Source organism: Vicugna pacos, unplaced genomic scaffold, assembly GCF_048564905.1.
Source record: "Vicugna pacos unplaced genomic scaffold, VicPac4 scaffold_19, whole genome shotgun sequence".
NCBI classification, from domain to species: domain Eukaryota; kingdom Metazoa; phylum Chordata; class Mammalia; order Artiodactyla; family Camelidae; genus Vicugna; species Vicugna pacos.
This window is the reverse complement of record NW_027328740.1, coordinates 70,120,830-70,140,068: the sequence shown is the minus strand read 5'-3', so window position 1 is coordinate 70,140,068 and position 19,239 is coordinate 70,120,830. Positions and strand designations below refer to the sequence as shown.

Here is a 19,239-nt window from a genome sequence, read left to right as displayed (position 1 = left end):
TATCAAAGTAATTGGTATACAGTCCTGGTCCGGTGTCTTGGGTCAGCTGTCTAGCTCAGATGTCATCTTCTTCTCATCCTGGTCTGGTAGCTTTTTCTCCATTTGGGCATTGTTTTCAGGGGAGCAGCTCTCGATAGGCCAGTGCAGTGCAGGGGATGTTTCAGATAGGAAATGAATCGGAGACTCCGTTTCCTTCAGCTTTGGTGTGTATGGTCTGGTAAAGAGTACCTGAAAAAGGGTCCTTCCATTCAGGTTGGAGACAGTTCTTTAAGTCATGCCTGTTGCAGTATGTATAACCCCTGGCTGCAGGTCATGGGGCATTGGAACTTTACCCAAGGATAGATTTCTGAGCTTCAGAAACAAACCTAGAGTATCTTTTTCGTAATTCAATTAAACCGTAGAGTAATGTGACATAACAGCAAGGAATGATCTGGGAAGTGTCTTAGTAAATATGGACCTCAATTAACAAAACTAGAATTTAATATCCACTAAAATATAATTTATTTTCTCTCTTAAGTTACCCTCAGTTTTCTCAAATATAGCCAAATCAAGATTAATTTTTTACAAGTTAAGTCTGATTATTTGATCATATAGGCTTTTTTAAATTGGCTGTGTTGGAAGTTTTAATACGGAGTCTCAGGGTAGAATGTTAAGGTTTGCTAAGGCCAAGAAAGCCACGTCAAGGCTTTTCATGGGTTTCTGCCTTACAGATTTAGGTAAATTCTTTTCTCTTTAAAGTCCTTAAAATATCTTTATACTCCTATATCTGTTAGGAGATGATCTCCCTAATTTGTTTGATAGAGCCACTGGGGACCTAAGTGTTTTTAGTCTCTTGAGGGATCAGATAGAGAGAAAAGATAAGTGTTCCAAGTGTGATTACATAGGTATAATTTATCAAATTGCTGTGAACCATAACTAGCTTAAGGAGAAGAGATTCTTTACGTCTGGGAAACAGGTTAAAAGCCAGTAGTATTTCAAACAATATCAAAAATTATAACCATATTCAGCAGGTTAATCAGTCCCATGTAACTAATTCTTTTAATGAGAGTTTTCATTAGAACTTTAAAATTTCTTACCCAGTTTAGTTCAGTGCTGTAGTTTGAAATTTATTAGAAATCAGTAAATCTCCTTGAAGAGAAAGCATTTTGCAAAACCATCAGAAGAAAACAATTAACTGTCTATAAATGACAAAAATTTAAAAGCATGGTTAAACACCGTTACACTATAATCAATAAAGAAACCTGTTCACTATACCCATAATTATCACTGGTAACATTTCAGATATGCCAGAATTTTAGGGAGTCCATGTAATTTCTACAATACCTATATTAATAATATTTCTCATTCAATATAACCTTAGAAGTTTTATGATTCATTTGACAATTCCATGTTATTTAAAATGCCAAATGAAACTTTATAGTTAAAAATCTCTCTTTGGGATGTTTCAGGGGCCTTCTGTAGCATCCCAAACTTAACTGGAGATTAAAAGAATTTTAATTAATTAAATTAATTTTTATTTAATTAATTAGAATTTTATATTTGGGGAGCTTTGTGAAAGATTTCAGAACACTTGATCAGATAAACATATAGATCACTGTAAAGTAGTACTAATTCATTAACAAGAAAATATGTCAAATGTAAAGGCAGAACAGATCAGCTAAGTGGTATAAGAAGTTTTACAATCTGTTACTGAAGGTGGATTAATATTTTAAGAAAATTTTTTCCTCTTAACAGAGAGAAAACCAAATCTAATCTTGTTCCAGCTAACTTCTAAGATTCATTTACGTTGCCCAATTTGTTTCTAAACTTAGCCAATTCTGACCATGTACAAAACTCTTCCCTCAGGGTTCCTTTTCCACAAGCCTTCCACAGTTTTCTATACTTATATTAGTGTGTCCCTTATTTTGTCTTCCATTCAGAGGTAACCAGCTTCAGGAGAAAGTCACTATTTTTCATTAACAAAGTATTATTCCATTCTTACATCTTCCTTTACGCATTTATATTACTTTCCTAGGATACTGAGATCATTCCCTTACTAATAGAGACTATTTCAGTGTGGCACCAACCATTTATTAATATTTCTATATACCTTTAGTTTCACTGTAAGAGGAAGTCAAATGTTAAGTAATTCGTATTTCAATGTTATTTTATCTGAAAATGGCATAGCTATTTAATAAAATCTTGTCATTTAACTTAATTTAGCACACCACTAGAATTTAAAGATACCAAACACTTGGAGATTATCTTAAACATACATTTTAAAAATATATTTTAAATATTTACCCAAAGCTCTCATCTCATTTGCATTTAATTTAATTAAAATTTTACCACAGCACATTACTTTTATTTTTTTTTTTGACAAATCTGCAACAGATATAACAGGATCTTATTTGACTTTCATTAAACCTAGGTACAGTAAAGGTATTATACATAATATTGATGACTTTAAAGATGTCTATATTAATTAGAACATACTTAAACTAAACAATATCAAATATTATCTTAATATTGAATATTTTCCATTTCACATGACGCTGAAAGTCAATTTGTTCAGTTGTTATTTTAAAAATACTTAATGTTTAAGCTCTTATATTTTTACGTCAATTAAGCAGAGCTCTATGACTTTGAATTTTTTTTCTTTAGCAGTAGAAATATCTCACTTCTATAATGTGTACACAGGCTTATAATCAGAAAAAAGCTAGAGATCTCATAGCTTCACTTTAAAACTTACTTATAAGATAGGTATAATAATAGTTGGAGTAAGCTGAATTTGCTTGCTCAAATCACTAAGGCTTACTTTTTATGAAACAGACAGTTAAAATATCTTCACAAAGGCTGAAGGACCCTTCAGAGTTCTGAGTTCTAATATGCCAAAAATTTCTTGGCCTTAAGGTTTATTTGGTTGAGCTAATTAGACTCAGTCCTAGGTCACTGTTTGTTATATTTATATTTCTGATGTGCAAGACAAAGACACTGTCTTCCAGGTCCCCAGAGAACTGCTCTCTCACCCATGCCGTATTTTATCTCCTTAAATGGCATTTTTGTATCAGTGAGAAGAGCTGTAAACAAAGAATTCCATGTTTTAAAACATTAAGGCTTACTTAAATATGTCTTCCAAAACTTGCATAAGGCATTTAGTAAGATCTCTTTTCCTTGTGTTATAAGTTAAACCCAGGGTAAACCTGTATTTTTTTATTAGCCACTCAAATTAGTTTTTAGTTTTACATTATATTGGACGGCTTATGTAACTATATTGGTTTATTTTAATTTGTTCAATTAATATTTTCAGAGGGACAGATATGTGCCTAGCCTTATAATACCAAGAAGGGGAAGTGTTTTTCCTCTTAAACATACGTATCCCACAACATAAGCAAAAGTTTTGTATAAAGACCATTTAAATATACCAATTTCACAAACTTTTATCTCAATTTTATTAAATCTTATACCTTTAATTTTTATATTTATTAAGTTTAATCAATAATTCTTATTTCTAGAAGGAGTGCCAGAAACCTTTTTTTGTGTGTGTGTGCATTGTATATAATTTTATAGAAGTCTCTAGGATGCCCAAGTTTCAGCCAAAGAGCTTAGGCACTTCTCAGTTTTTAATTTCATTAATTGGTCTGTTATCCCAATTATTGATCAAGTATTTCAGTCTATATATACATATATTTCAAACTGTGGTAAGTAAAATGGGCTTGTTTGAACTTTAGTCTTGGGGGGGAGTAGGTGAACTCTTTGGCCCTTTTTTTTTTAACTTTACGTTGTGTAGTATCAAAACCCTGTATGTAAATCCAAAAATGTCCATTTTATGTATTTGATTCAAAATAACCATATAAAAATATTTATCCTTTTGGGATAAGCCACTTAATTTTTTTTTCGACATTTTTACAATCATTTTTCCAGTTATTCAACCTAATTAACATTAATAATTCTAAGTTTTTATTAGCATATCTAGAAACATTTATTAGAAAGGAAAAACACAAACGTAGCTTTTCAAACCAGTTTTATTTTTTTAACTAAGTTCTTAGGTTAACCAGTAGATATATTTTTCTACATTTAAACTTGATTTTAATAGAAACCATAAAACAACTGTTTATAATGAGATCTCTTTAAACTTTCACCAATTAAAAAGTTTTCCAAATTAAAAAATCCATCATATGGCCGTCAATTTATATACAAATATAATATATATATAGTGATTTTAAACCAATAAGATGAAGAGGCCCTTTCACATGAGAGTCGGGGTGTTGCCTAAATAAAATTCAAAGGTTTACTCTCCAAAAGCTAAAAGCCTTTGTGGTCCAGGCTGATGCAACAAAGTTTAAGATGGCAAAATATCTGAAAATTGGTACTATCAAAGAATTGCTTAGAATCCCAATTTATTTGCGTGGCCACCATATGTACACAATACTTGAAACTTTTGTATGGTGGAGTCCAAGGTTTCCTTTAAAAAATAAACTAAACATACATATACATACATACACACACTTAAAACACCCAGAGAAAGATAAAACATTTACATTTCAAGGACACAGGAAGAGAAATCCAAGTTACCCCTAAAGGGGATTTTGTTTTTATAAGTTCAGAATGCCAAAATTGTTTTTATCAGGCCTGGTTAGTTATTTTCAGAGTGAGTTTTTTTTTTCTTATTCCCAATTAATGTTGTAAATTTTGTATGTACATAAACCTGGCTGGGGTAATAGTTGGAGACTGGCAATCTGTCATTTCTTTTTCTTTTCTTTTCTGTTCTTTATTTTTTTTTTTGAAAGTTCTATTCCCCATTGTAAGGTCGGGTTCTCAGAATAAATTTGCTAGTAAGATTTCCCACAGGGACAACTCTGTGTCATGAAGTCTTTGTGTCTACCACTTCTGGAAGATTCTCTGTCACCCGAGAAAGCTGTTACCAGCCAGGAGGATGGTCCGAATTTTGGAGTTGAAAGTTTCCTCATAAGAGTTTTACTTTTATCCTGAAAAATTCAATGTAGGTAACCAAATTGAGGAAAATATTAGACCAGACTCTTACCTAACCACTCAGTCCTGAACCCAGTGTCTTTCAACTTGGACTCACTCAGGATGTCTCCACTGGGTGAGTATTTTCCTCATATGTTTCCACCAGCCCCACTTTGGACATATCCTCAAGGTGGATATTTCCTGTTATCTTTCAACCAGGCCCCACCAAATATGTCTCCACTGGGTGGGTAATTCACCTCAGGTTCTTTCAACTGGAGGGCCACGTACCTGGATACACCGCCAGATAAACTTAGGATCATCAACCAATATGTGAGATCCGAGAACCAAGAGAGACTCACCCAAATTCATCTGGACTCCCCGAGGAGGTGGATGGGCACAAAGGGCCACTGTTGGTACCAAGGTTCCGGTTACTTGGAGAGTTCAGGTGGAGAGAAATCTGCTGTGGTGCTTCATGGTGTCCAAAACTGTTGACTGAAATACATGTGCAGCCTAAAATTTAAGAGTTATATTTCATTTGGCGGGAGGACTCGAGCCGGGATGACAGCCTGTCAGAACTCTCTGAGGGACTGCTCCCAAGAGGTTGAGGCAGAGCTAGGATAAATAGGAGCTTTACAACAAAGACCAGGTTGTTGGAACAATAAAAGATTGCTTGTTATCTAAAGAAAGCCAGGTATCTCAAGTTCAAGAATTTAGTACTTTTGTATGTGTGAGAGGAAGCAAATATTTGGACTCACTGAATTCATTTTTTAGACAAGCACCTAGCTATCTCGGGCCAGTAGCCTGTCCTTTCTTATTCTGAGTCTGCTCAGATGACACCATTGTGAGTTGCTGTAGCAGCTGGGCTGCAGGCCTGTCCTAGCTGGGGGGTGGCGGCAGCCTTTAATGACTTGGTTTCAGTATTCTTTGTTTACTGTCATGGTTGCAGTATTCTCATTCACATTGTAGTATTTTCGTTCACAGACTGATTATGGATAATCTGCAACCTTGGAAAGCAACCGAGATGGAATTACTGCAGGTACCTTCTGCTTTAATAAGCCGTGTGCAAACATAAACAGGGAGGAAGCATACACTTGGATTTGGAGGTGTAGGAAAGGGATCCTGCACATTGCAGGAGAACGCAATGCAGAATTCCTTAAGTCCACCTTTCTTTACTGTAGTGGTTTCTGAGAACAGTTTATGGTAATTAACCAACATTGACAAACTGCACAAATTGCATTTAAGAGCTGGCCGGCTGAAACTTGTGTATTGGAGAGGTGGAATTCAAAGGCAAGTGGTCAGGTGGATTGGAGAGAGATGGAGCCAAGGCCTGGGCCCAGATTCCGGTTTAAATTGCCATTTCTTCACCATAGGGCCTTGAAATAGAATTCAAAATCTCTTAACCTGTTGGTGAATCTGTGAAATGGGCATAACATTCGTTTCACCCTGGGATTGTTGTAAGATCTAAAGAGTATTATAGCACACATGAAGCACTTAACCCACTGGCACTTAGCAGTGTTCACTGTGTGGGGCCGCCCCGCTTAGCATGTGTCAGAGCCGTAAAGGCAGCATTTGTCTGTTGAGGATGCACTTGTAGCCCCTTGGCTAGGTTATGAATTTGGTGATTTCCTATAATCCTTGTAATTCTATGTGCCATGGACAGTTATTTTCATGGACAGATGAGGAATCTCATGGTAAAAAGACTGTATAATTTGCCCAAAATCAGACCATAATTTTGGGTGCAGAGGCCTCGGTTCAGCATGGCCCCCTGGGCCTTCTGCCCTCTCTGTTCAGCACCAGAGCCAGATATGGAGTCTGCTGTTTCCCTGCCCAGAATATCCGGCAGGCCGCAAGACACATCTGGCCCTGTGCTGCTTGAGCAAAAACTCCGAAGGAGAGACAGTTACAAAAGGGATAAACATAAAAACAGACGACAGCAAATTGTGATCAGCTCTGAGAAGGAAAGGAACACGTCTTGCCGTGCAGAGCTGGGAGCTTTCCCGTCGAGGCTGCTCTGGGGGTGTTCATCTCAGCTAAACAAGTTCTGCTGCTGCACCAAGGCAGGAAGGCAGGGCGCGTGTGGCCAGGTAGACAGGGCCTCGTTGATCGTACTCATTCCTCATTAAGCGGCAGCTTTCACGGGCACTTACCTAGTAAACAGATGTTGGCCATAATCATCACGCACTTTGCTTGGTAGTTTTCTTGGCCCCAGCATTGAGATGAGGTCATTGAAGCTGGGGAGTTTGCTGCATGCCCGTGATTACCTTGCAAATACCCCGACTGTTCTTTCAATCTAGACTGGTGTGGCTGTCATGTCCCAGCCCTGTGAATGGCATCGTGTAGCTTCTCCCAAGTGGCCCAAATGACTGACATTGATATGCTTAATTCGTTGGAAATAGTATGTGACAATAATAGAAAAAGGTAGTAAGAAATTGTTTGGAAAACTGGAAAAAACCTTTTCTTCCCCAGCTGGGGGAGCGTAACCCGTATCACTCACCCTACTCACTGCCTGTCACCTCCTCCCCGCCGACTCCGTGTTCATAAGCCACACTGAGCCTTGGGAGAACATTTTGCCTCATGACACTTTTGACTAGGACCTGCAACTTCTTTGTCCCTAGTTAACTCTCTCTTCAAAGCCATTCAACTTTTTGCAGGCTCCTCCACTCAGATGTAAGAATAGCCTCTTTAAACTTCTTGATACAGCTCCTTAATGAAGATCTTGTGATGGAAACCTAGCCAAAACTGGGATGTATGCATATAGTGACTGCAAACTCAGCACTTTGTTAGTTCAGAATCAGAGGGGTGAGTGACTCAGGAAATGCTTTTTTAAGGTAACAAGGGGAAAGTGAAAGGACGCAGGCTGTGTGAGAAAGAAACATCTCAATCACAGCCAGTAAGGCACCTGTGTTCAGGATGGGGTGTGTCGAGTGCAGAGTTCTCACAAAAAATAGTGGTGTGATGGGAGCGAGGACAGTTGGGTACTTTATTGGGGAGGAAAAAAAGTGGGCTGAACATTTCCTTGTTGAACAAGAGGATTGTGACATGACGTGCTTGTATTTTGGAGAGAAGGGTTTTGTGGGGACAAGCCTAGGAGTACGCTGTATGTCTGGGGAGTGAGCACAACAGAGAAACACAGAGAACCGGGCAGACCCCAAGACCCATGCTGGGGGAGAGACTGCCCACCAATTGGAGCCCTGGAGGCTGCTTCTGTCCCTTAGCTGTGGCCTCAGACCTCCCTTCACAACCGAGTCCTGTTGATACAAGAATAAAAAACGTTGGGCATGAGAAGGGCTGTGTCCCAGGCTTTCATTGAGCCCCTGGGATGTACCCCACCAGATTTTGTTCCTTAACTTCATGCAGTAAAGAATTCAAGAGCAAGCCAGTGTTGAGTAAAGGTAGATTTATTCAGAGAGATACATTGTAATGCAAGAGAAACGTCACGAGGTGTGGGGGTTTGATGCTCATATTAGAAGTAGGTACACACTCCACAGATTGAGGGCCTTCCCCAAAGAGGGAGAGAGAGTGGTGACCGCGAGGTGGCACTGTGTTGCTTGTTTTCTTGGGCTTGGTGGTTTCATATGCTAATAAGTAGAAGGACCAGCCTTAGGGTAAGGCGCTGGGATTCCCAGGGAGTTGGCCATTTCCCACCCTTTGACCTTTTGTGGCTATCATTGGGACTGCCATGTTGCCTGGGGCATGTTATTGACCAAGTTACTAATACAATGGATGTTTACTGAAGCTCAAGATCTGCTAGAAGTTAAATCTCTTCATCCTGAGCCTCAAGGCCTATTGGGGGTTGAATCCTTTAACATTTTGATGTTAATTGCTGTGGCCTTCCTTGAATGGCTGTGCTCTTCCCCCTTCCATCCTGTCTCACTGTGATGACACAGAGACAGCAAAGGTCTGGCCCTACCTGTGCTCTTGCATTTAACTGCGGGAGGTGTGAGGTGGGCTTATGATGACCCTGAATGGTGAGAAAAATATTTCAGATTTTCCTACGTGAGACATGGGGACCTGACAGCAACCTCCGCAGATTTATCTCACGGGCATTATCGCTTGTGTTGTTATAGAAACAACAGGCAAGCCAAGAAACAAGTATAACTTACAGGGTTGTAGTACTGAGATTTATTATGCTGACACGCTCAGAGGGGCTTCTTTTCCAAACCTCTGAGCACCTCCAAGACGTGCACATGAGGTTTTATAGGGTTAATTACAAGTATGGGGCTATTAGCCAATAAGGCTCAAACAACAAAAAGCAAGGAATCAGTACACTGAAGCTTATCAATTTGGAACAGATCCCGTTACTGACAATTGTTGTCCTTGGATTTACGTGTTAGCTTATTAGCCCATTAAACTGACACTAAACTTCAGGTTTACCAAGTAGCTCAGCAAAACTTAGATCAGTAAACCGACATTATCACACTTAGATTTGTGACTTAGCTTGTTAGCCCAGCTGGGGTTTTCCTTCACAGTGTCACTTATCTTTTTTATTTTTCTTTTTATCTGTTTTTAAGTATTTAACCCAAATTTAATATCAGGGTTTTTTGGGAAAGAAATTTCTCTTTTTCTTTTCTTTGGGGTTCTTTTGGTGGGAAGGTAATTAGATGTATTTATCTGTTAGTGGAGGCCCTGGGGCTTGAACCCAGGACCCCGTGCACGCTAAGCACATGCTCTACCACCCACCCCTTCATCATATTCTTTTTGCTTTAGCTGCCAAGAATCTTACAGCTGAATTTGTAGTCGGCCTTTAACACTTGCCCTGACTTCATCGAATCCATTTTTATGAGCTTATCTCCCCCTGGTTTCATTTAAGTATTGAATCTCCATTTTCTCTTCACTCTCCGTTTTGCCTTTTTGTTGTTATGGTTGTTAAGCTGTGTTTAAAAAAATTGTTTAAATTCTCTTTTAGCAAGAGGCTGAATGTAAATATGCAAACAAACAGCACAATTAAATGCTTTTATATATTCTAAGCTGTTTAGTATTTACTTAAAAACCGATTTGAATATTAAAGTGATAACATTTTAAAAATATTTTTTAATTTTTTATAGCGATATAGCTGATTTAAAATATGATATTAGTTTCAGGTGTACAATAGATGCTCCATTTATAGTTACTGTAAAACATTGTCTGTATTCCCTGTGTTGTAAGATACATCCCTCTAGCGTGTTTACATTACATGTTGCAGTTTGTATAAGAAAGTTGGGTAACGCAGAGTCTGGAACGTGGCTGTGTATGACTCAGGTTCACGCTCACCCTGCATGGCAGAGCTCAGGCCTTCACTCCTTTCTGCAGGGGAGCGAGTGGAGGCAGCTGTCATCAGCGCTGGCACCACCCTCTGAGTGGCAGTGACAGCAGTGACTGTGTGTGGACGTGCAAATTGTTTTTCCAAGAGCTTTATATGCGTTTCTGCATTTAATAATCAAAGCCCTCCTGTGAGGAAGCGTTTTAAGTTTTTAATGCATAATACATTTTATTTTGATATTGATAGATTTCAAATCTCTGGAAAATTTACAGGAGTAGTACAATAAATGCTTAGATACAGTTCACCTTAAAGGGCACTATTTGGCTTTCTGTGTCTGGCTTATTTAACATAAAATTTCAAGGTTCATCCATATTGTAGCCTGAATCAGTACTTTATTCTTTTTGTTTGATAATATCCTTTTCCATTTTTTTTGGTTTTAGTCTATTTAAAAATATTTTCATTGAAGTCTAGTCAGTTTATAATGTTGTGTCAGTTTCTTGTCTACAGCACAAGACTTCAGTTAAAAAGGAACATACCGGCATTCATTTTCATACTGTTTTTAAACATAAGTTACTATAAGATATTAAATATATTCTCCTGTGCTATACAGTATAAACTTGCTGTTTATTCTTTACATACTCAGTAACTGCAAACCTTGAACTCCCAATTTATTCCTTCCCACACCCTCCCCCCTCTGGTAACCACAGTTTGGTTCCTGTGACTCTGTCTGTTTCTGTTCTGTAGAGAAATTTATCTTTTTGTTTCTTTCTTTTTTTTTTTTTTTGATTCCACATGTCAGCAATCTCATGTGGTATTTTCCTTTCTCTTTCTGGCTTACTTCACTTAGAATGACATTCTCCAGGTCCATTGATGTTGCTGCAAATGGCATTATTTTATTATTATTTTATGGCTGAATAGTAGTCTATTGGACAAATATGCTACAACCTCTTTATCCAGCCATCTGTCAGTGGACATTTCGGTTGTTTCCATGTCTTGCTATTGTAAATAGTGCTGCTGTGAACATTGGGGTGTAGGTGTCTTTTTTAATTAGGGTTCCTTCTGGATATATGCCCAGGAGTGGGATTGCTGGGTCATCTGGGAGGTCAAGGTTTTGTCTTTGATGAACCTCTATAATTTTTCCACAATGGCTCCACCAAACTGCATTCCCACCACAGTGTAGGAGGGTTCCCAATTCTCCGCAGCCTCTCCAGTATTTATTGTCTGTGAACTTCTCAATGATGGCTATTCTGACTGGTGAGAGGTGATATTTGATTGCAGTTTTGATTTGCATTTCTCTGATAATGATATTGAACATTTTTTCATGTGCCTACTGGCCATTTGTGCGTCTTCATTGGAGAAATGTTTCTTTAGGACTTCTGCCAATTTTTGAATTGAATTGTTTGTTTTTCTTTCTTATTAAGTGTAAAAGCTGTTTACATATTCTGGGAATTAAGCCCCTAGCAGTTTCATTTATTGCAAATATTTTCTCCCATTCCATAGGTTGGTTGTCTTTTTGTTTTGCTTACTGTTTCCATAGCTGTGCAAATGTTTGTAAGTTTAATTAGAGCCCTCTTGTATATTTTTGGTTGTTTTTCTATTGCTTGAGTAGACTGCTCTAGGAAAACATTGCTGAGATGTATGTCACATGTTTTGCCTATGGTTGCTTCTAAGAGGTTTATAGTGTCTTGTCTACATGTTTAATTCTTTAACACATTTTGAATTCATTTTTGTGTATGCTGTGAGGGAGTAGTCTAACTTCATTGATTTACATGCAGCTGTGCAGTTTTCCCTGCACCATTTGCTGAAGAGGCTGTCTTTACTCCATTGTATGTTCTCACCTCCTTTGTCAAAGTTTCAATGACCAAAAGTTTGTGGGCCTATTCTTGGTAAATGTGTTTATCCGTTCATTGATGGATGGATATTGTTAGTAACTTTTGGCTACTCTGAATGATACTGCTATGAATATTGATGTGAAATTTTTATGAGAATATGTTTTCATTCTGTTGGTTGTACAGTTGGCCCTCCATATCTGTAGTTTCCACTACATGGATCCAGATGGCTGATTGTAAAGGGACTCGAACATCCTTGGATTATGGTATCCAGGGTGTGGGGTTCCTGAAACCAAACACCCAAGGGTATTGAGGGATGACTCTACATATAGGAGTGGAATTGCTGAGCCATATAACTCTAAGCTTTTGAGGAAATACCAGACTTCTCCAAAGATGTTGCACAATTGTCCCTTTCCCCTGGCCGCATATGAGGTTTCTCTGCCTCCTGAATGACATTTGTTATTGTCCATGATTTGGTAATAACCATCCTAGTGGGTGTAAAATGAGATCTCATTTTGATTTTGATTTGTCTAGTGATGTTGAGCATCTTTTCATATGCTTATTGGCCATTTGTATATGTATCTAAATTTGTGGTAAATTTAAAAATTGGGTCTGTTTTATTGTATTGTTCAGTTGTAAGAATTCGTTATATATCCTGGATGCTACTCTCTTATTAGATAAATGTTTTGCAAAATTGTTCTTCTATTCTGCACATTGTCTTTCACTTTATTTTTTTTAAACATTAAAACAATTTCTTTACAGGGGAGGTAGTTAGATGTAATGATTTATTTTATTTTTCTTGCTAAGCACGCACTCTCTGACTTGAGATACCCATTTCCCCTGTCATTTGACTTTCTTGATGATGTCTTTTGTAAGAAAAGGGTTTTAATTTTGATGAAGTCCAGTTTATCTGCTTTTTTCTTCTATCACTTGTGCTCTTGGTATTGTATCCAGGAAACCAAAGCCTATCCTAGGCCCACAAAGATTTATACTGTGTCTTCTTTTAGAAAGTTTATAGGTTTAATTTTTACATTTTGTCTGTGATCTACTTTGTTTTAATTTTTATTTGTTATATAAAATATGGGTGTTCAGATTCCAGATTGATTCTTTTGCCTGCAGATACCCAGCTGTCCCTGCACAATTTGTTGAATAGACTATTCTTTCAATGGGGTGTTTTTGGCCCCGTAGTGGAAAACTGTCTGTAAATGTAAGTTTTTCCCCGTGGGTTTTTATTGTGTCTCATAGATTTATTTATCCAAACTTATGCCAGCATCATACTGACTTATTACTATAGCATTTTAGTACCTTTTAAAGTGAGTCCTCCAACTTTACTCTTCTTTTGCAAGGTTGTTTTGCCTATCCTGGGCCCCTTGCACGTCCATATTAATTTTGGGATCAGTTTTTCAATTTTTGCAAAGAAGTCAGCTGGAATTTTGATAGGGATTCCACTGTATATGTAGATCATTTTGAGGAGTCTTAATATTTTTAATAATACTGTCTATCATTCCATGGAAATGGGATGTCTTCCATATATGTAGATCTTTTAAAATTTATTTTGGTGATACTTCAAAAAGTTCAATGTACAAATCTTGTAAACTTTTGTTAAATGTATCCCTCATTTTATTTTTAATGCTGCTGTAATTGGACATGCTGAGTTTCTTATGGGTGGGACTATATATCAATCTTCTTATTTCTAGAATTCCTTAACAGCAATTACCCTAGTTATATATTTGCTACTTAAATCTATCCACAACTATTCCCCGCCCCGTGTTATAAGAAACCAAGACCCAAGTTAAGCTACCTGAACACCTATGTGGAAATGTGAAATGAGACCCTTGGGTGGGGCTTTGTGCAGATGATACTGGAGCTTATTCAGGATGGCTTCATCGTAATTTCTTTTAAACAACCCTTCCGGTGTATTTAGTCAGATACATTAAGAACATGCCCTTTTGATGTGCGGAGTAGCTAAGACTATGATTTTCAAATAATTTCTAGTGAGAGTGTTGTTCTTGAAACCTAATTTGCATCAATCTTTGAAGATTTATGTTTCAGGTGCTTTGACTAAAGAACCCCCACCTGTCTTTAATCAATAACGACAACTAAATGCTCAAGCAACATGTAAGAGCTTGAGCAAACTGCCCCCACCCCGTAGTGCTGGGTGGCTGCAGCTGCAACTGGAGTCAGCGCTTACCTATCCCAGTACGCTTGTGCTGATCTGCTCAAAGTGGTTCGTCCAACAGTTTGTCAGTAGTCTGTTGGACAAAGTCATTAAAAATTGATTGAAGGTTGCTGGAATGCAATATATTCTTATTAATATTAATTAAGCACATATTGAGTGCTTATTGTATGATGGAATTGTCCCTCAGCCTCACATGAATATTATTTCTCATAAAACCTCACATATTTCCTTGTTAATCTCACTTTACAGATAAGGAGACTGACAATTAGGTCTTCTCTCTTTCGGGGGAGCTCATTATCAATGATGGGAAGTTATAAGGAAAAAGATATTTATTCATCATGAGAAAACATTTTTCTGAGGGTCAGCAAAGAAGAAGATGAACACTGAAGAAGGTGATCATTGTTCAAGTGAGACAAGCCCTGGGTTGTGCGGAGTCTGCATCCCTGTCCTAGAGAAGGCACGTGTAGATCTGCGTACTGGGTGAGGCGGCGTGGCCGCGCAGGGAACGCGGATGCTGGGCCGTTGGGCTGTGCTCAGGCCTGGTGGGGCTTTCTCCTAAGGGCAGCGGACCATCATTGACAGATTTTATGTTGGAGAGTGGGGTGCTCTCGTAGTTCACTTTTGTCTTGTAGAATGCTTGGAAACATTTAGAAGGCTTGGCAGGAGGTGATGTGATGAGTCAGAGTAGGGTGGCTGCGAGGTGTAGCAGTGTTCAATTTTCAAGTGGTTTTCAGGCCCAGGCTTGTGGCTCAGTAGCCGTGTCAGTTTGAATGACGCACTCAAGGAAGTGAAACAATTTATCTAATCAATTGAAGCAGCGATGTACCCAATTCCCAGGACTGTTGTGGAGATCCAGTGAGATAACGTTTGCAGTGTGCAGCATGGTCCCAGCACAGAGTCAGTGCTGAGTGAGTGCCAGTGAGTATCTGGTAGGTCAGGTGTGGGTGGTGGGACTCGGTGTCTGAGGATATCTGGGCCCTGAAGGAGGGGTTCATTCACATCTGTGAGTGATGGGTCTGAGTTGGGAGAGGCACGGAGAACTTAGCCCCCGACCAGAGGCCCTGGGCAGGACGGCTATGGGAGGAGCACCGTGAAGTCAGCTCTTTGCAGGTGGAGTTGGAGGTGCCCTTGTGACATCTAAGTGCAGTGTCACGAGCTGAAAGTGGAGGTCTGCGCCCAGGCTGTGCATTTTCGAATAATGTCAACTCCTGAGGACACCGAAGTATTGATCACTGAACGGAAGTCATACTTTACAGGACAAATGAATAGTAGTATCACCTCTGTCATCAAAGCTCACGTCTATTTATTCATCACTCAGTTTGCTAATTGGGTACTTACAGAGCTCACTTCACCGTCCTCCCGTGGGCTCAGGCTCCACAGAAAAGAGCTGGTGTGTCTTCCTCTTTTCCAGAAGAAGACACATTTAGCTTGTAGACTTCTGTACCTCGCCAGACTTAGGATATTAGTTTGTTGGTTTAATTGTATTTTCTGTTGGCCATGTCCTGACAGGAGAGAAATTTTACCTCATGGTCATTTTTCAATTAGCTGTTACTGAGAATTGCTGATCTGATACATAGTGTATGTATTATATTAACTTTGTAGAGTAGTTATCATTTTTCTGTCTTTGCCCTTTAATTTTGATTGCCCCTTCAGTGTTCTATCCTTTTTGGGGCCTTATTTTTTTTTAATTAAAAAAAAGTCTGTTAACAGTTAAGAAAACAAAAACAAAGAAAAAATGCACATGGGAGCTAAATTTAGAAAATGTCTAGTGTGTTTTCTTTCTCGGCAATGGAGGGTTCTAGAAACTCGTGAAAACTTTCATTACACAAGTTCCTTAAAATGCTGATTAAGAAATAAAACCTTCCTTCCTCATCTTTCAAGCTGCACAACAAATTGTCAAGAAAGTGAGGGAAAATTCTCAGAAGCCAAGACAAATGAGAAAGCAGGGTTTCTGGGAGATAAGCGAGCCTTAGAATCCCTGGGGTGCTGGTTTGATCCTGAACTGATTTTCAGTTGCCTTGACAGGAGGGCAGGATGTGAGCCCCAGGCCTCTGACACTAGGAGTTGGATAGGGGATCATATTATGGGCCAAGCCCATCCTGAGGATCTTGGTTTACTAAAGGGTGAAATAGGAAAAAAAAAATTCCTCAAGGCAAGAAATTAAGGAAAGTCAATTTTGTTGGAAGAGGGGAAAAATAACAAATCCAAAGTAAGGATATAATTTAAAGTTGTTCTGGCATTAGAGTGACCACAAACACCTGGCAGAAAAGCCCAGATACTCCTTGATTGATAAGTTGTGTTTTGAAAGAATCAGTGAACAGCCATTCTGAAAAAGGCCTCCAGAGTCTTGTGGATCAAGATACTGGACAGCAAACACCTCCCTTCCAAGGTCTCATTCAAATAACCAGAAAGGTTTTAAAGGAAAGAAGCCATAATCATAGATCTTTTTATTAACAGTTCTATATGCTACGAATTCAGAGGTGACTATGTAGTTGTCTCCTCTATTATGGACCTTACTTTCTCTTTGGGGAGACAAAATGACATAGTTGGTAATCTTGGTGGAGGGAGGTGTTAGTCTGTTGCAATTAGCCAGGAGAGGAGATTAAGAAAACAGTGAAGGGTGGGTGAAATTTTTAGCTGAGGACAGTCTTGTTCACTTGGCTTTTAATTGCAGGCTCAATGAACTGTCACTGGAGGGAATAGATCTTACGGAGGATGGACATAGCTCAGGCCTCATTGGAATGGACAAATGAACCTGGAGAAAGACAGTCAAATCTGTGCAGACATTAAAGTTCACTTGAACGTGCTGCATCCCTGAGCCAAAGATAGGACAAATATGCAGCAATTCTTGAGGACAGAAGAGTGGTTTTTAAGGTTCTCCAAGAATGAATCCCATGGAACCGAGATGGCCAGTTGTCAAACTGAGACTTTGTTCTTTGGACGGTGTACCCAGCAAGGGTATTGGCCTTTTATATGTTTCCATTTGTCTTTAATACATGTCTGTTGATGAGGACGTGGGCACAAATGTTTGACACCTTGTCGAGGCGATTTTGGATACCTGCCTAGAAGCACGGGCACAGTTGCGGCTGCTTCATACATCTTGCAACCCATCCCATTCCCCGGCTCCGTGATCACGGCAGAGTGGTTCCTTGTTGACCTGTCCGTTTCCTCTGTGACATCATAACCCATGAAAAGACCGGAGCATATTAACTTGGCTTTGTTAAAGTCAAAGAAACAGATCAAATGTGGAGTCAGATTTGTTCTTTCCTATTTCAGTAGTACCATGGAGATGGCAGTTTGGGCAGCTTTTTGTAGTGTCCTTGAGGCTTTCTCTCTCAGCTTCTTTGCGCCTCAATTGAAAACCCTTCATTGCTGTCTGGCCTGCTGGTAATGCACACTGCCTGTTTTGCCCTGAAGATGTATTCTGTTTATAAACTCATCTCTACTCCTTGGAAAACAACACAAGAAAAACTCAGTTGGTTTTCCACCAGTCATGGGCAGGGGTGAGGTATACCATGTTATTATTTCATAAAATAGTAGTAATAATAGTAATAGTAATAGTACTAGAAAAATTAATAGTATAATAATAATAATAATAATAATAATAATAATAATTATTATTATTATTATTATAATAAAAGAAGTCTTAAAACAGGACTGAGCACATTGGAGAGAGTCAATAAATGCTTTCTGGCTTAAATCAAAAGTGATGACTTAGTGATTCCATGGCTGCTGTATTTGCTAAGCTAGTTACTCCTTTGCTCCATTACACATTATTTTAACTGAAAAAGAAATGCAAGCAAAAGGTTAAAAAAAAAAAACTCAAACAGAGCACAAAAATACACAAGTGAAAGAAGTTTTCCCTCATCCTCTGTTCTTTCAGCCCTGTCTGGAGATGCCACTGTTTACTATCTTTTGGGTGCTTTTCCAGATATGCTTTGCACATTCCCACCTATGTATGTAAATTCCTTTAAAATTTTAGTTATTTTTAACTTAAAGAGATTTAAATCCTCAAGTGGCTTCTGCCCGGGTAATAGAACAGAACAAATCTGACTCCATATTAGATCTGTTCCTTTGAATTTAACCCTATGCTCTGTCTCCTAGGCTTCATCTTGCTTGTAAAAAATTGTTGCCTAGAGCCTGAAATACACAGGAGAGCTTATTCTGAAGCTCTGACCTTTAAGGATATTTAACATTTTTTCATTCATTAAAAGATAGCAAATTGCAGAATAGAAAATAACGTTTGTTTTGTTGGAGATTTACAGGGATCTGACCCACGCAGATAGCTGTAAGAACAAAGGATTCTAACAAGAAGGAATTCCTACACTAAGAAGTTTGCAACAACCAAGCGAGTAGGAAAGGAGCCTGAATTGTGACTTGGGGAGATGGTTTTCCAGAACATTAGTTTGCCAACTAGGTCTACAGAAACTTGCTATTCCAAGCCCCAACATCTGGTTTCCAAACTTATTGGCCTGTCCTGCACTGAGGAGAATGAATTTGGACTTGGTAACACTCCTATCTACCTAGAAAGCAGGGCACTGGAGCTGAGTGTTATGGAAACAGGCCAGCCAAGAAACAAGCACCAATCGGAGTGCTGGAGTACTCAGAATTTTTATGCCGGCGGGCTCAGAGGGGCTTCTGCTCCGAATTTCTGAGCACCTCCAAGACGTGCACATGAGGTTTTAAAGACTTCAATACAAGTAAGGGGATATTAGCCAATAAGACTCAAAGAACAAAATGCAAGGAATCAGTACACTGGAGCTTATCTATTTGTAATAGTTCACATTACTGACACTTGTTGAGCTTGGAATTACGAGTTAGGTTGTTAGCCCAATAAACTGACACTAAACTTCAGATTTACGAGATAGCCCAGCAGAACTTAGATCAGTAAACCGACACTTATCACACTTAGATTTGTGACTTAGCTTGTTAGCCCAGCTGGACTTTTCCTTCACATGAGGACAGCTCTCCCACCCCCAGGAAACCACTGTGAGCCCTTGATGTTTCCACTAGGTTGGGGTATGGTTTACCCAGGAGGGATG

General features: G+C 38.8%; 1 protein-coding gene across 1 annotated transcript in view; it reads left to right on the top strand.

The window, feature by feature from the left end:
• The window catches only part of LOC140693525 (trafficking protein particle complex subunit 9-like), a 53,262-nt gene extending 36,115 nt beyond the window's left edge, over positions 1–17,147 (top strand). Inside the window, exon 10 of the mRNA XM_072957345.1 lies at positions 16,872–17,147. The gene's annotated coding sequence lies outside the window, so the exon portion shown is untranslated. The remainder of the gene's footprint in view (positions 1–16,871) is intronic.
• Positions 17,148–19,239: the final 2,092 nt, after the last annotated feature.